General features: G+C 35.4%; 1 long non-coding RNA gene and 1 pseudogene across 1 annotated transcript in view; both read left to right on the plus strand.

Moving 5' to 3' along the window:
* Positions 1 to 17,197, plus strand: part of LOC136031571 (uncharacterized) — a 130,462-nt gene that overhangs the window by 80,995 nt on the left and 32,270 nt on the right. The gene's annotated exons all lie outside the window — the stretch shown is intronic.
* LOC136031529 (general transcription and DNA repair factor IIH helicase/translocase subunit XPB-like) lies at positions 3,195 to 5,309 on the plus strand (annotated as a pseudogene).

Here is a 17,197-nt window from a genome sequence, read left to right on the forward strand (position 1 = left end):
ATAAATAAATCTAGATACATTTTTATCAATATTCCAAATATTGAGGGGAAGCTAGACCTCCTCCCCCACTCCTTTTTTTAATTAAAATGATCCGTTCAAAACTATGAGAAAACCATTTAGCAAAAAAAAAAAAATGCAAATTTTGGTTTAATTTGTGAAGTGCGAAAAAGCCAAAATCAAAACATGCATTAATTCAAAAACGTTCAGAAATTAAATAAATATAACAAGTTTTTTATAACTGCAAGTAAGTAGCGACATTAAAACTTACAACGAACAGAAATTACTCCGTATATGAAATGGGTTGTTCCCTCCACAATCCCTCGCTCTTTACGCTAAAGTTTGACTCTTTGCCACAATTCTATTTTTTAAAACAATTAAGAGCTTTAGCGTAAAGAGCGAGGGAATGTGGAGGGGACAACCCATTTCATATACGGAGTAATTTTTGTTCGTTTTAAGTTTTAATGTCACTACTTGCTTTCAGTTAAAAAAATTATTTTTTTTATTTTTATAACAATGAATAAAAATAAAATAACAAATAAAATCATATTCAATCTTTTTTTTTGCCAGCCTCTTTTGCACTTTGGTGCTTTGAAAATTGCAAGGCGTTATAAAATATGTCAGTAAAATTTTCAAGATACCGATAAAATATGTAGAATAGCGGTAAAATACATAAGTAACGCAGAATACGTAAAATACTAACTTTAGGGGGGTCCGTAAAATTAAGGTAAAATACGTAATAAACCCAAACCAGCTACAACACTATAAGAAAACAATTTAAAACTTTTCTTTTTGAAAAGAAGTGCAATTATTTTTTTCTAAGATTATACAAGATAGTACTAGCATTATTGATGATAGACTAAAATTAAGAAATTACACATGTATAAAATCATCGGTAATTTTAGATTTTGATGTTAGGTATATTATAATAAAAATTTCAATCTTTGAGCTTCAGCTTCTATTAACGATCTTCATTTATAGTTTTACTTTTTTTTAAACCATGGTTTACTTTGAAAGAAGCTGCCTTAACTTCCAAGGAAATGTAAATGCAACCTCTTTAACACAAAGAACCACTAAACCACTTCTTTCTAAATCCCTCTTTTAACAAAACCTATGAAAAAAATGCTCACTTTGCTATTGCTCTCCCTATCCCAAGATTATTTCAACTCTCAAAGGACAAAAAACTAATTTTTAGCTCTTTCCCTCCGCAGCCACACCTCCCCCCCCCCAAAAAAAAGAGTAGAGTCCATTTCTATGCCTGTCTAAAGATCAATGGTAGGTTGAGAATGCCTGTTAGAAATTTATTTTTATTAAAACCAATTAGTAAGTACAATTTGACTAAGACAAGAAGTTTTGGAAATGACCGAATTTGCCAAAATTACAGGGTGTGTAGTTTAAGATTGGAAATTGAGATATACGAAGATCCATGTTTCAAAACAGGATACGTGGTTCGACATACAGTATGTATGCTAGCTCCAGTTATAGGAGGGCGTCTATTTGTTGTGATGTATCTTTGACCTATGGCCATTGGTATAATTGAGATTACTTTGAGTTGATGTAAGTGAGAGCATTGATTTATGGTTTTTTTATGTATCTTATCTTTAACCTGTTGGGACACTTTGCCCTGTCATGTTGTTGTCTAAAGTCAATCGCCCTGTACCGCTGTTGTCTAGAATTAATTAAAAGAAATCCATTTTTAATATCTGCCTTTCTCTCAAACATCAGTAGGCAAAAGTCTCCTTCCACTTATATTCGGCTACCCATTGATTAGGGGAATACCCATAGTTATTAGCTACCCCTACCACTGGTCTCAAACCGAGCAGGTCACTTCACTACATCAATTTAATGTAACCTGTTTCGTTCACAATAGAAAATTATAAGTTTGGGCATGCTGATGCTTCAAGTACACTCGTTTCATCTAGACATATCTGACAACCGTGCATAAGGATTGGAGATGCTAAACCATTTCAACAGCGACGAAGACCACACTACCTTTCTCTATCAAACAAATACAAAGTAGAAACAATAGGGGAAAAAAAAATAGAATTCTGGTTGAACTAATTCATACCGAGGAATTAAATGAACAACATTAAAACAGGCTTGCGGCTCGAAGAGAAATTACCAACAAAAATCGTGCCGAGAAATCACAACAACAACGTGAAAACAGGCTCGCGGCTCAAAGAGAAATTACCAAAAGAAAGCGTGCCGAGGAATCACAAGAACAATACGAAAACAGGCTTGAGGCTCAAAGAGATAATGCCGAAAGAAAGCATGCCGAGGAATCATAAGAGTAACCTGAAAATTATTACAAGTCATTCAGGTACAGCACAGTTGATGATTATAGCTTGAGTAGATATGTTCAAATCGGGACTATGTCTAAAATTTGTCCCTATTACAAGGCCTTGAAATTTAATGGTGAAACAATCGGAATGTGTTGACTTCAAGAAAAGTTAAACTTTCTCAACCGGCTACACCACCAGAGCCATTGGAGACTTTAGGATGTTACAAACCGGGAAACCTGGACACCAATGACAACCAGGACACCGGGACACAGGGAAAATAAATGACGACCAGGACACTAAAAAAAAATTACAGACCGGGACACAAACGACGACGACCGGGACACTCAAAGAGAAATTAAAGACCGGAACACTCAAAGAGAAATTACAGACCGGGACCCCAGGACACAAATTAGGACCAGGACACTGGGAATATAAATGACGACGGGGATACAGGGACACAGCTACAACGGGGACGCTGGGCGGGGCACAGTGGGGTCACATAAATGACGACGGGGAAACAGGGAATATTCGATTAGCAATCACCATCAACAAAGCTCAAGGGCAATCATTAGAGAAATGCAGTATAGATCTGAATACGGACTGTTTTTCTCATGGACAATTATTATGTTGCATGTTCAAGAGTCGGTAAACCTGACAATCTATTTATATGCAGAGAGAGAGTTTTTATGGACACAAAGTTGTACGTAGTTAAAAATATATATCTATCAATATTTGTAGATGGGACACAGGGACACAACTACAATGGCGTGTAACGACTTACGCGCGAGGGGGGCTTGGGGGGCGCGAAGCACCCCCACCAACTAGGTGTTGAGTCACCAGAGCAACTAGGTCTGGTGAAACACCAAAGCAACGCAAAATCAGGCTTGCGGCTAAAAGAGAAAGGGGCAGATTAGAATGTCCAATTTACTTCAACGAAGGCGTGTCGAGGAATCACGTGGAAAAGACAAAGATAGGAGAAAGAAGGGAGAAGGAAAAGATGTTGAAGCAGAATTTGAACAATCCCTTCAAGATGTTGATGTTTCTGAGGGTCTCCATTGAGCTGCAAAGCAAGATATCAAACGCATTGATTTGTCTGTGCAAGAAGATACATTTGGTGCTAAAGATTATAGAAATGAGATGACACTCAAGCCAGTTTGCGAATGTCGTCCTTTGTGGGTGTTGCCAAATGGTCACATTTTTCTCGAGTCTTTCTCTCCAGTGCACAAACACGCCCATGACTTTATGGTTGTCCTTGCGGAACCTGTTTCGCGACCCAAGTATATACAAAGAGTACAGGTTGACTGCATATTCGCTGTACGCAGCCATGAGCTTAGGACTGGAGACTAAAGACATTATTGAGCATTTGAAAAGACTGAGAAGACAACAGTGCCTAAAGGAATTGAAAAATTTATTACCCTCTGTATATTCTCCTATGGCAAGGTCAAATTAGTGCTTAAACAAAATCATTATTTTGTGGAGTCTCAGTATATTGATGTTATTCAGAAGCAGTTGAAAGGCCACAAAATACAAAAAACACATGCAACTCGAGGCTCAGCAGATGAGGTTAATAGAAGTAGTCAGGGAAGGGTAGCAGCCGTGACTTTTGGATCAAAGGCTGTCGCGGCCGGACCAAGCAATGATGCTGTCATTACCAGCAATGGAACTGGATCAGACGCCCCTCCCTTAGTCAGTACTGCATATATTCCTGAACATATTTCAAATTTCTATGCCAAAATTGATAAAGATGATTATGACGATGAATATTTATCCAAAGATATTATATCATTCGAAATAGATCAAAATCATTTAGAATCCTTGCCGAAAAGGTGTATCACGTTAGAGTATCCTCTCTTGGCCGAGTAAAACTTTAAAAAAGATACTCGGAATCCGGATATTCCCATTGATTTTTCCAATTGACATATACTCGCATTTGATTATTCCCAAAGCCAAATGCAGTCCTCAGTCCATATCAAGAAAAGGCTTTGGGGAAAATGTTTGGAAAGGGATGTGTGCATTCGGGTCTTATTGTCTTACTATGTGGTGCTGGAAAAAATCTATTTGGAGTTACAGCTGTATGTACAGTTCGGAAGAAGGTTCTGGTTTTTTGTAACTCAAGCGTTTCTCTTGAGCAATGGAAAGCCCAGTTTAAGATGTAGAGCATTGCCACTGACAATATAATATGCCAATTTACGTCCAATGCCAAGGAAAAACCAACAAACACCATTATTTTGATCACCACACATTGGATGATAACCTATGGACAAAAAAGAACACATGAAAGAGAGCAGACAATGAAGTGGCTTCAGGACCAAGAATGGGGCATTATGGTTCTTGAAGAAGTTCACACAATTCCAGCCAAAATTTTTCGTCATGTTTTAACAATCGTCCAGGCTCACTGTTAACTTGGATTGACGGTCACTTTATTGTGCGAAGATGACGAAATTGCTGATCTGAATTTTCTGATTTGTCCCAAAATTTATGAAGCCAATTGGCTTGAACTTCAAGAAAAGGGCTACATAGCAGAAGTTCAGTGTGCCAAAGTGTGGTGTGATATGGCACCAGAATTCTACAAGGACTATCTATCAGCCAAGTCTACTAAGCAATTGCTACTGTACGTGATGAACCCAAAAGTTCTGGACTAGTGAATTTCTGATTAAAAACCGCGAGAGGAGGCAAGACCAAATCATTGCTTTCTCAGACAATGTGTATGCACTCAAATTCTACTCAAGTACTCTTAGAAAACCTTTCTTCTGTGGCTCTACTTCACAAGCTGAACGACTCGAAGTTCTTCAAGTGTTTAAGAACAACGTAGCAGTAAATACAATTTTCGTCAGTAAAATTGCTGACACTTCTTTTGACCTCCCAGATGCCTATGTCCTTATCCAGATATCCGCCCATGGTGGCTCTAGACGTCAGAAGGAACAACGGTTAGGAAGAATCTTGAGACCCAAAAAAGGTGCCATTACTGAATATTACAAAGAATTCTTTTACACTTTTAGTATCTGCGAGAACAGTGCCTTTGTAAGATAGTGTTGAAGGAAAGATATATCTCTGTACTGAATTTAATGTGGTGATATTCAAGACTGTCTGTAGAAAATAGCATTTCTTGCTATCAGCTTTATCATATACACCAAAATATGCTTATCTCCAAGTATAAAATACTATTTAGATAGTGGAAGCAAAAAACTTAAAAAAATGGCTAAAGTATAGGGATGGAATTGGATAATCATATGGAGTGTAAACGTGGAAACTAGGTCCCTATAATATAATGAGTGATATAGGTCTCTTTATAAATCCTATCTGCAATGACCCACTTTCCCTCAGCTTTGATGATCCAGCAAAGCTTACTTGGCTTTTCATAGTTAAAGTGTTGTAAACATTTGGCCATTTCAAAGTTAATCTACCACTTTAATCCACTTCAAATGATATAGTTTTGACTTTCCTTTGTCTGGAAAGTCTAGAATTCTTTAAACATGAATGTCCTACTAAAGATTTTATAAGCTCGTGACCAGGTTTAAAAGATTTTTTAGTATATTTCTTAATCTCTTTATGATTATAAAGTTCCTTTATTAACTTCTCGGAAGTTTAAAAACGGTCGCTAAGGAGCAGTAGTGCCTGATCTAGGAATCTCATTATTTATATTTCCTTCAAAAACCAAAGTACAATTCTTGTCTTGGGATTTATCACTAATTTAAGTCTAAATAGCCCTAATCCAAGATCGACATCGCCTAGGTACATGGTTATGTTTATCGTTATTTCATTACCCACCGTAATAATAGTTGGTATTATAAAACTAGCCCTAACTTTTCAGGATCAAAATACCATAGATGACATTTTATTTATTATTACGAAGCGACCTCATTGTTTTGCGTAATTGTTTGTACCCGTTGCGTAAACACTTAATTTTGTCAGATTTAAAGAGATCGAGTACAATGTGCATAGATTTGCACAAATTTCTAGCCCAAAGTGAATAGATTCTTACTTACAAGTCCCTCTCCCGTGATAGACACCAAGTTCACCGCATACAAATAAATGGGTGCACTAACTAGCAAAAGTTGCAAACCCCACATCGCTGAAGATGATTTTAGCGCAACAGTCGATTATTACTTACAAGTCCCCTACATGTCTTACCACTGGAACCAAATTTGTTTAACCATCAAATACACCGGAAACAAATAATAGGTACACCAACTAGCAAAAGTGGCAAACACCTCATTGCCGAAGATGATTATGAGCTAACAGCTGTTTCTCGCCCAATGTGAACCGATTCTTACTTAGAAGTCCCTCTCCTGTGATAGGCATCAAGTTCACCGGAAACAAATAAATGGGGTACACAAACTAGCATAGTAGCGAACCCTTCAAAGCTGAAGTTGACTGTAGCCCAACAGTAAACTATTACTTAAGAGTCTCCTACATGTCTTACCGCTGACACCAAGTTGGTTTTACCATCAAATACACTGGAAATAAATAATAAATACACCAATTAGCAAAAGTTGCTAACCCCTCATTGTCGAAGGTGATTATTACCTTACAGCCAACTGTTGCTTACAAGTCCACTATATGTCTTACCATTTGTATCGGCCTAGATTTCGTTTCAGTGTGTACCTTACTACTGAAGTTGTCAACCCTTGAAACTTTCAAACTGGTATACCTCGTGAAGAAATTTTTGTATCAGAATAATGGATGTCATATACTTTGATCAACTCATCAAGAGCTATCGATTGCCGTCCAAAAAAAATACGATCTATCTTAGTTCAAAAGTTGACTTTTTTTGCCGTAGGCCAACTTTCTAACGTCACCACTTAGAAAGGAGCAAAAGATAAGCTCCAGTGTCTTTAGCAATGAGGGAACTTTTAAAGTTGATTAGGCGCATCTGATACCATTTCTCTACCGCAATCCCAAGTCCGAAAAACTGAATGATAAGCTCATTTGAAATCACGAACAGAAATGGATAGAAATAATAGATGGCAGCACTTTCGGACCCGTGGGAAAATGCCATATTTTTGCTTCTGTAAGTTTTTCTATTTATCACTCAAAGAAGATATATTGGCTGTAGGGCCGGGTAACTGCCGCATATATTTAACACTTATAGATTTTAGTCCTTCTTCTGCCTGCTTGCCAGCTAGAACGAAACTTTCCATTCGAAAGCAGAAACATGCTTTGATTAAACAAAAGCTTGGCTGCCCAACTTCAGATACTCCTCTCTGACATAGGCTATATAACTCCACTTCACTTGGCACAGCATAGGTTCTGGCTCGTGGACAAGCAAAAACCATCCTTTTTGGCCCCATGCGAGAGTTCTGCGGAGCTTTCCAAAATGTAATGTCATATTCATCAATCAGGCCTGAGGTCCTTACTTTCTGTAAAAACCGCAAAAGTTAGACCCTTACCAGTTTCCAGGAATAAGCTGAGATCGCCGACATAGGAAAAAAACAACAAAAAAACGGCAAAAACCAAAGTGTTGCTCTCGCAGCACAATAAACAAATCACGTGAACTATTAAATTCACGTTAGTAACAAAACCGAACATACTTGCTCACAAATTTCCAGCAGGTATTTAACAGTTTCCTCACAAATATATAGCATGACTTACCATATGAAACAACGGTTAACGCAGATTCTAAAGCATTAACTCTTGTAGAGGTAAGTAATTTTCGTTATCCACTCAATAGCAAGGTTTTAACAAGTACACCATCCCAATAAAAGAGTATATTGTTGAAAATGGTTACAGCAGTAATAGGTGACAGAGAGGATGAAGGGTAGAACGTGGACATACTTAACATCTTTGTCCATAACGTTACTGTCCAGAACCTTTTCCCCCATAAAATCAGAGTCTAAAATGGAGATATTTTATACAATCTAAGATGACCGCACCAACACTGATTTTTTAGTTTTTGAATAGCCTTCAGCCGAAGCCGAAGAATCATTAAATCTTTTTAGTGTTGGAATTGTGTTTTAGTGTCGAAATCTATTTAGTTTTGGAAAAGCTTGCCAGTAGAAGCTGTATAATCTATTAATTTCCAAACTTTATATTCTTTTCTTATCAATGTGCAAATGAATTTGCCTGATGAAGAGGACTTGTAATGGTAACAGCATTAACACAGGATAGGAAGGAGAGTGGATGGAACATTCAAATGATTAACTTCTTTGTCTATAAACGTAATATTATAAGTCTTTGTTTTTCTAAAAATTATATTTCAAAATTAAAATAATCCAAATGCTTTCGTGTAGGTTCTTTTGATCATTTTTTTGTTTCTTTCATGCAATATGACACGGATTTAACGTTATTAAGAGTTTACCTGAATAGAACTTTTTTTTCTTGAAAATCCAACAGTTTGAGCTAACTAGCTTTAATTAAGGAGCGATTCAGGCCAAAAGTAACCACAACTCTAGAAAAAGGAATTTTGACAACAATTAATATATCAAAACAATTGACTTCTTCTGCAGATTCCAAATATATTAAATTTATTAACTGTAATGCTATTCATCATAAACAACGAACTTTCGAAAGGGAAGGAAGGATTCCCAAAAAGAATCTTAATAAAATCACACCGTCGGGCTTAGCATATCAGAGAGCCCTACCAAGCTTCCATATGCAAAATCGTAGAATTTTGCCTTTTCTAACAGTTTGTGGTAAAGAACTGTAGCAAGAACCTACCCGGCTCAATAGTAGCCGAAACTTTGAAATGAGTTTCGATACCAGTAGATACATCAAAAGAATTAGATTTTAATGCTGATTTCAAATATATAAGTTTCATCAAGTTTAGTCTTACCAATCAAAAGTTACAGGCCTGAGGAAATTTGCCTTATTTAAAAAAAAAGGTGGAAATGTCCCTTAAAAGTCATAGAATCTTAATGAAAATGACACCATCAAATCCAGTTTATCCCAGAATCCTGCCTAGAGGTTTCAAGCTCATATATGCAAAAATTTGGAATTTTGTAATTTTAGCCAGAAAAAAGTTCTAGGATACGTGTGTTTTCTTTTCCCCAGTGGTGATCGTTGTGGCCCACTGGTCCTAAAATGTCGTAAGTGGGCTCAATTTAACGGAAACTAAAAGTTCTGGTGTCCTTTCAAGTGACCTAAGAAATTTGAGGACGACTAGACCCCTTCCCACGCTCATATTTTCCCAAAGTCACCCGGTCAAAATTTGAAGATACTAATTTTGTTCAGAATAGTCAAAAAATCTAATAACTATGTCTTTGAGGATGACGTAATCTCCCACGGTCCCCAGGGAAAGGGCTGCAACTTATGAACTTCGCCCATTGTTTACATACAGTATTGGTTATTGGGAAGCATACAAACGTTTTCAGGGGGCTTTCTTCTTGTGGTGCGGAGGTCGAGTGGGAATGGTTTATTTGATATGAACTTCTTAAAGAGGAATTTATTATATAGGAAGAGAATTTCCATGTAGCGGGCGCTAGATTTTCCAAAATTATTTCAAAATACAACCATAAATGATTGAAAAAACAAGTTTTTTCAACTGAAAATAAGGAGCAACATTACAAATTAAAACGAACAGAAATTATTACGCATATGAGGGGACTCATCTCTACTCAAAACAACGCTCTTTACACTAAAGGATCTTTAGTAATTTCAAAAGAGCTGTTTAGTCTAATTAAACAGGCTTTGTGATTCAGGGGTCATTTTTAAGGAATTGAAACAAAATACAAACTTTAGTGTAAAGAGTAAGGTATTGACGAGAGAGCAAACCCCCTGAATGTACGAACTATATTCGTATATATATAACAATATAGATTGAAGGTTTTTCACCTATTTTTCTAGTGATTGACCCAGTTTTTTGTGCTCTTATCTTTTCCCTTGAAGGCTGGAGAGATGGTGTCTATCACCATGCATCGTTTGCAACTTGTCTTTTGTTCTTGTGGGTTATATGCCCCCAGTTCCTCTATTTTCTTATTATAATCCCGTTGGTCACAAGTGGCTGTTGGGTGTCTGCCCTCATCTGGATATTAGTTAAAAAACAGAAAACATTTTCCAAAGTAAATTAAAAAATCATGGCAAAAAATAGTTTGAGCTTAAAACGATCAAAAATCACTGTCAATAAATAAATAAAATTCAAAACAAACAGAAATTGCAATGAATATTTAAGTCAAAGTAAAAAACAACAGAAATTACCGCAAACAGGAGCATGACTAACACCCCTTTGGCCTTCTAAGGAGAAGGGTATCATTTTTGCTTTACTGAAACAATTAATTTTTCGAGACGTGTGTTTGTTTGTCATAACGTCAACAAAAAATTCAATTATCATGATATTCATTCCTGAAAGTCTGAGCAATTCTTGATTTATTAGTGGCGTTAATGAAAGAACTTCGTTGATTTCGTGCCGTGTATTTGTTTGTCATAATGTCAACAACAAAAAAGGGCCACCATCTTAAAATAACTAATACTATTAAAAAGAACTATTATTGTAGACAGTCAGTTTAAATTATCATGATATTCATTCCTGAAAGTCTAAGCAATATTTGGATTTATTAATGCTGTTAAAGAGAAAACGTTTAAAATATATTATATTTTCGGTAAAATGCTCATAGCACCTCTTGTGCAGCCGGGTACAGCAGAATAATGCGGACAAAACGAAACAATGTAAATCCCCAGTAAAATAATTCACTCCATCGGAAAGTTTCCTTGTACTTCCAAATACTAAATACAGTATGTAGACAATGGGCAAATCACAATTGGGTATGAAAACCTCCTGGGAACTGTTGAAGGGTCATGATATCTCCAGAGGCATAGATATTGAACCGTTCAACTATGCTGAATCCAATGGCTAGCTAAAAATTTGGTCGGATACCCTTTAATATAAAAAAGCTTGAAAAGTGGAGTTAGTTGCCCTCAAATCTTTTTGTCTTCTAACCAGGACATTAGAACTTATTATTTCCGTTCGAAAAAGGTCATTTCCACAGTTCTAGGACCATTTGCTCAATGAAATCAGCCCTGTTGAAAATAAAAAAGAACCGAAAAAACAAATAAACAAACATCTGTGATGTCTCTTTCAGCAATAAGGAAGCTTTTTTAACTGAAAGAAGGGAGTGAATTAATACAGGTTTTGATTTTGGCTCATCGTACATGAATATCAAAAGCTGAATTTGCATATTAATTTTCACCTTTTTGGGCTAAATGGTTTCCTCAAAGTTTTTATTGGATGATTTTGAGAAAAAAGGGATGGGGGAGGTGTCTAGTTGCCCTCAAATTTTTTAAGGTACTTAAAAAGGCCACTAGATTATTAATTTTACTTGCGAACGTTTTCATTAATAATAAATATACGTAACTTGTGAATTAACTTATGTAACAAACTTCTATATTCATAAATTCAGGATGTTTGCCCCCTCGTCAATACCTCGCTCTTTACACTAAAGTGTGTGTTTTGTTTCAATTCCTTAAAAATGACCCCTGAATCACAAAGACTGTTTAATTAGACTAAATAGCCCTTTTGAAATTGCTAAAGATCCTTCAGCGTAAAGAGCATTGTTTTGAGGAGGGATGAATCCCCTCTTATGCGTAATAATTTCTGTTCGTTTTAATTTGTAATGTTGCTCCTTATTTTCAGTTGAAAAAACTCGTTTTTTATATCATTCATGGTTGTATTTTTAAATAATTTTGGAAAATCTAGCGCCTGCTTCATGGAAATTTTCTTCCTCCATAATAAATTCCTCTTTGAGAAGTTCATCTCAAATAACCCACTCCCTCTCGACCCCCACACCAGAAGAAGAAAGCCCCATGAAAACGTCTGTATACTTCCCAATAACCAGTACTTCATGTAAACAATGGGCGAAATTCATAACTTGCAGCCCTTCCCCTGGGGACTGTGGGAGATTAAGTCGTCCTCAAAGACATAGTTATTAGATTTTGCGACTATTCTGGACAAAATGGCTATCTCAAATTTTGACCCGGTGACTTGGGAAAAAATTAGCGTGAGAGGGGGCCTAATTACCCTCAAATTTTCTAGGTCACTTGAAAGGGCACAAGAACTTTTATTTTCCATTAAAATAAGCCCACTCACGACATTTTAGGACCAGTGGTCCTAAAATGGACCAGTGGACCAGAAAAAAGCCAGAATTTTTTTCTGGCTAAAAATACAAAATTCCTAATTTTTGCATATATGAGATTAAAACCTTTTCAGTTCTCTCGTAAGCCTTGATCTTTTTACCTTCACTTTTCCCTACTTTGCTTATTTTACACATAAACTGCATTGTTTTATATGTGTTGTCAAGATGGCCCCCCTCTTCCCGAAATAAACTTGTAACATAGAATATCTAAAGGGAATTGTATTTACCATGACAAAGAATTTTTCGTACTCTCTTTTTTTGTGTTTTTTTTTCTGATCGTAGAGATGTTTCTTGAAAAAAAAAAATAATGCAAAAAATGTAAAAATGAAATTTTTAACAAGTCATAAAATGTACGATAAAGTTTCAACAAATAGCTTACAAATAAAATAAGAGTAATAAGTAAGAAAAATAGAGTACTCTATTAGGGTGGGTAATGAAATGACGATAAACACAACCATGTACCTAAGCGATGTCAATCTTGAATTTGGGTTTTCTAGACTTAAATTAGGGATAAATCCCAAGACAAGAATTGTGCTTTGGTTTTTGAAGGGAATATAAATGATGAGATTCCTAGATCAGGCACTACTGCTCCTTAGCGACCGTTTTTGAACTTCCCAGATGTTGATAAAGGAACTTTATAATCATAAAGAGATTGGAAAATATACTAAAAAAACTTGTCAACCTGGTTGAAATCAAAAATAGTATCCCTTGTGCAATGAACGATTAGAAAATACTTATTCTGTCAGATATAATGAACATCATATTTTTGGCTGTATTTTTAAAGCTTCCAATTGAAGTATTCTTACGGATACAGAAGATCATTCAAACAAGGAAACAATTATCAAGCAGAAAAACAGCTTTCTTAGTAATAACAGTCAAGGAGTGGTTATGCCGTGACAATATCTTGCATTCAGAAATTTATCAGGGTTTAACACTTAATTTTCCACATTTTGAATCCAAACAAAAGTACAAATCAAACCAAACATGTGTCTTTCTTAACCAGAAAAGCAGCTACGCTGTTCAAGTGCCATACACAGCAAAAATAGACACTTGTTTTTGAAATTGGTTACAAAAACAAGAAAAAAAAAAAACAGTCATATATTTGTTTTAAAAAATGGAGTACTCCATTTTGAATCAAAAAGACCTTGATATATGGTTTTTTGGTAGTAGCAAGCACCAGAAAAAAGGATATAAAATAATCATTAAAACTTAAAGCTTATAATACCAAACAGCATAAGAAGGTGTAGCTTTTCTTTGGTAATATAATCAACAAATTGCTTATCTTTATTTTTTGAGCAATAAGTATTGTTCAACGTGGCAGCACTATGAAAAATAGATATTTATCCTAAGAACTTTTTACCTAAAAACAAAACAAAAAATTGAAAAACTGCGGCTCTTAGGTATTGATGGACCTTAGATGGGTCCAAAGGGAAAAAAGTGTTTTCATTTTGATATCCTTGGCACTATCAGGGATTTAACAGGATTTTTATTCCTGGAGCAGTTTTGGAATCATGTGAATACTTGTTAACTATATAAATTCAACAACAAATTCACTGAAATAAAACTTAGCTTGGTATGACGTCATGATTGTACCAGACGAGGATCGAAGGCACAACTCTATCATGTTGCCGACTATATCAAGTGAAACAGCTTTGTCTTACATATAACAGTGAATGCATTATTTTACATTATAGAATCTACGAAAAATAGAAATTTGGGCTATCTTAAACAAGAAGTTATTTAATGTGAGTGAATGAAGCACCAGTCAGTTATTTACCTTTTTTATCAGGCTGTGAACATTAGCATCATTGTCTGGATTAAATAAAAAAAGCAAGTTTTTTTAACTGAAAGTAAGGAGCGACATTAAAACTTAAAACGAACAGAAATTACTTCGTATATGAAAGAGGCTGCTTCCTCATCAACGCCCCGCTCTTTACGCTAAAGTTTGACTCTGTCTCTCAATTCTTCTTTTTAAAACAGTAAAAAAACTTTAGCGTAAAGAGCGGGGCGTTGATGATGAAGCAGCCTCTTTCATATACGAATTAATTTCTGTTCGTTTTAAGTTTTAATGTCGCTCCTTACTTTCAGTTAAAAAAACTTGTTTTTTTAATTTAATTTCTGAACGTTTTTGAATCAATGCATGTTTTGATTTTGGCTCTCCGCAGAGGAATGATTAAAACGAAATTTGCATTTTTTTTTTGGCTAAATGGCTTTCTCATAATTTTGATCGAATGATTTTGAGAAAAAAGAGCGGGGGAGGAAGCCTAGTTGCCCTCCGATTTTTTGGTTAATTAAAAAGGCAACTAGAACTTTTAATTTCTTACGAATATTTTTATTAGTAAAAGATTTACGTAACTTATAAATTAGCTTACGTAAGGAACTTTTGTATTCTCATATTTTTATTACATATATGAGGGGGTTCGCACCCTTGTCATATCCTCGCTCTTTACGCTAAGCTGAAATTTTGTCCCAATTCATTAAGAATGACCCCAGAATCACAAAAGCCGTAGAATAAATAGTTGAAATTACTGAAAATACTTTAACGTAAAGAGCGAGGTATTAGGAGGAGGTGAGCCCCTCAAATGGGTAATAATTTCTGTTTGTTTTAAGTTTTAATGCTGTTCCTTTCTTCCAGCTGAAAGAACTTTTTCATATTTATTTTTTCATTGTGTTTTTAAATAATGCTAGTAAATCCTGCGCTCCCTTCATGGAGATTTTCTTCCCCCATGACAAATTATCGATGGAAAGTTCCCCCAGCATATCCCCCTCTTCTCAACCCCTCCCTCAACCAAAATAATCCTCCTGAAAACGCCTGTACACTTCCCAATAACCATTACTATATGTAAGCATTGGTCAAAGTTTGTAACTTGTTGCCCCTCCCATGGGGACTGTGGGGGAGTAAGTCGTCCTCAAAGACATAGTTATAAGGTTTTTTGACTACGCTGAATAAAATGGCTATCTCAGAATTTTGATCCGTTGACTTTGGTGAAATAATTAGCGTGGGAGGGGGCCTAGGTGCCCTCCAATTTTTTTGATCACTTAAAAAGGGCACTAGAACTTTTCATTTCCGTTAGAATGAGCCCTCTTTCAACATCCTAGGACAACTTGGTCGATACGATCACCCCTGGGAAAAAAAACAAAAAACAAACAAATAAACACGGATCCGTGATCTGCCTTCTGGCAAAAAATACAAAATTCCACATTTTAGTAGATAGGAGCTTGAAACTTCTACAATAGGGTTCTCTGATACGCTGAATCTGATGGTGTGATTTTCGTTAAGATTCTATGACTTCTAGGGGGCGTTTCCCCCTATTTTCTAAAATGACGCAAATTTTCTCAGGCTCGTAACTTTTGATGGGTAAGACTAAACTTGATGAAACTTATATATTTAAAATCAGCATTAAAATGCAATTCTTTTGATCTAGATATTGGTATCAAAATTCCATTTTTTTTAGAGTTTTGGTTACTATTGAGCCGGGTCGCTCCTTATTACAGTTCGTTACCACGAACTGTTTGAAAGAGGAATACCTGAATTAGACTTAAACTTGATGAAGTGTTAGACAAATGAATCAAAACGATGCTTCCCTCTTCTGTGCGAAATACCTAAGAGAAATTAAATTTTGAATGTTAAGAACCATGACTTCATTTTTCATGGTAATTTCGACCAGCCGACAACAGAATACTCCTAACAAAATATCTTAAAACTTAACAATGATTTAAAAAAAAGAAAATTTGGTTTGAAATTGATCTCTGAAATAAAATATAGTTCGATGCTTCTTTTTGAAAAATTTTCATTTTGGGGTTAAAACAAGCTATGGCCAATATTTTTTTTATAGCAAACAGCATATGTATAGGAGGAAATACTTTAAATCTATGTTCTACTGTGACTTTAGTATGCTTATGAAACGTTTTCTATCCTCCATATTACCTGTTTGATTTTTTTTTAAGCTGTACTCTCCAACCAATTATTATGGTATTGTTACCAATGCATTTGTATGTTTTTTATCATGTTAAAACTTCGATAAATCCTGATTTCGATTCAATTCTGAGTTTTAAAAAAGTATTTGTTATGTTTTTAGCTGCTTTCTTCGAGTTCAAGTGTCTGAAATTGAAATTGAGAATTGGCCCCGAGTCGCCTAGGCTTTGTAGGTTAGGTCAATTGTTATGGTTTGTTTTTGACTGGTTAGGTCTGATCTGTTTTGAATATCTAGTTTGAATGTCAAACTGCTGGTAAATTTTGATTTTTGGGAAATCATTGTTCTTTTTTCTTCATATAAACGGAAAATTGATGTTTATTGCCACGTTGAGGGCCTAAGGAAACTATTGAAACTCAATCATTTCACCAGTTTTTCTGAGTTACTTCCACTCAGCAAAAAATATTTTAGGGACTGTAAAGTTTAAGAAAGTTTCCTCAAGAGGAAACAAGGCTCTTGTGATATTTAATTAAGATATTATTCATTTTGAATTTCTTATTAAATGTTGGCAGTCCAAAGGATTTGGATAGTATGGTAGTGGATGCTCTTAACATTTTCCTAGAAATATTGGATCCCGTGGTCTTTTAAATGGCCACTATTAAGCGACTATACTCACCACGCCGCGAAAGGTATGTGTAAGGGTAAATTTTAGCTTTAACTGTTACTACTCTCATTTTTTCTGGTATCAATATCACTTCCAGCATTAACATTAAAAATTCCAACAATTATTAGGAAAATCTGTTGATTTTTCAGGGGTGGAGTAGGGGGGCTCGTGGGCTTATTAAATTTTAGATTAAATGATAAACTTCAATTAAACCAAATATTTAAATCATTGAAAATCAGACATCAAAGCAAGGTAAACTCAATTAAACATTTTATA

This window comes from Artemia franciscana, chromosome 9 (genome assembly GCF_032884065.1).
Source record: "Artemia franciscana chromosome 9, ASM3288406v1, whole genome shotgun sequence".
NCBI lineage: Eukaryota > Metazoa > Arthropoda > Branchiopoda > Anostraca > Artemiidae > Artemia > Artemia franciscana.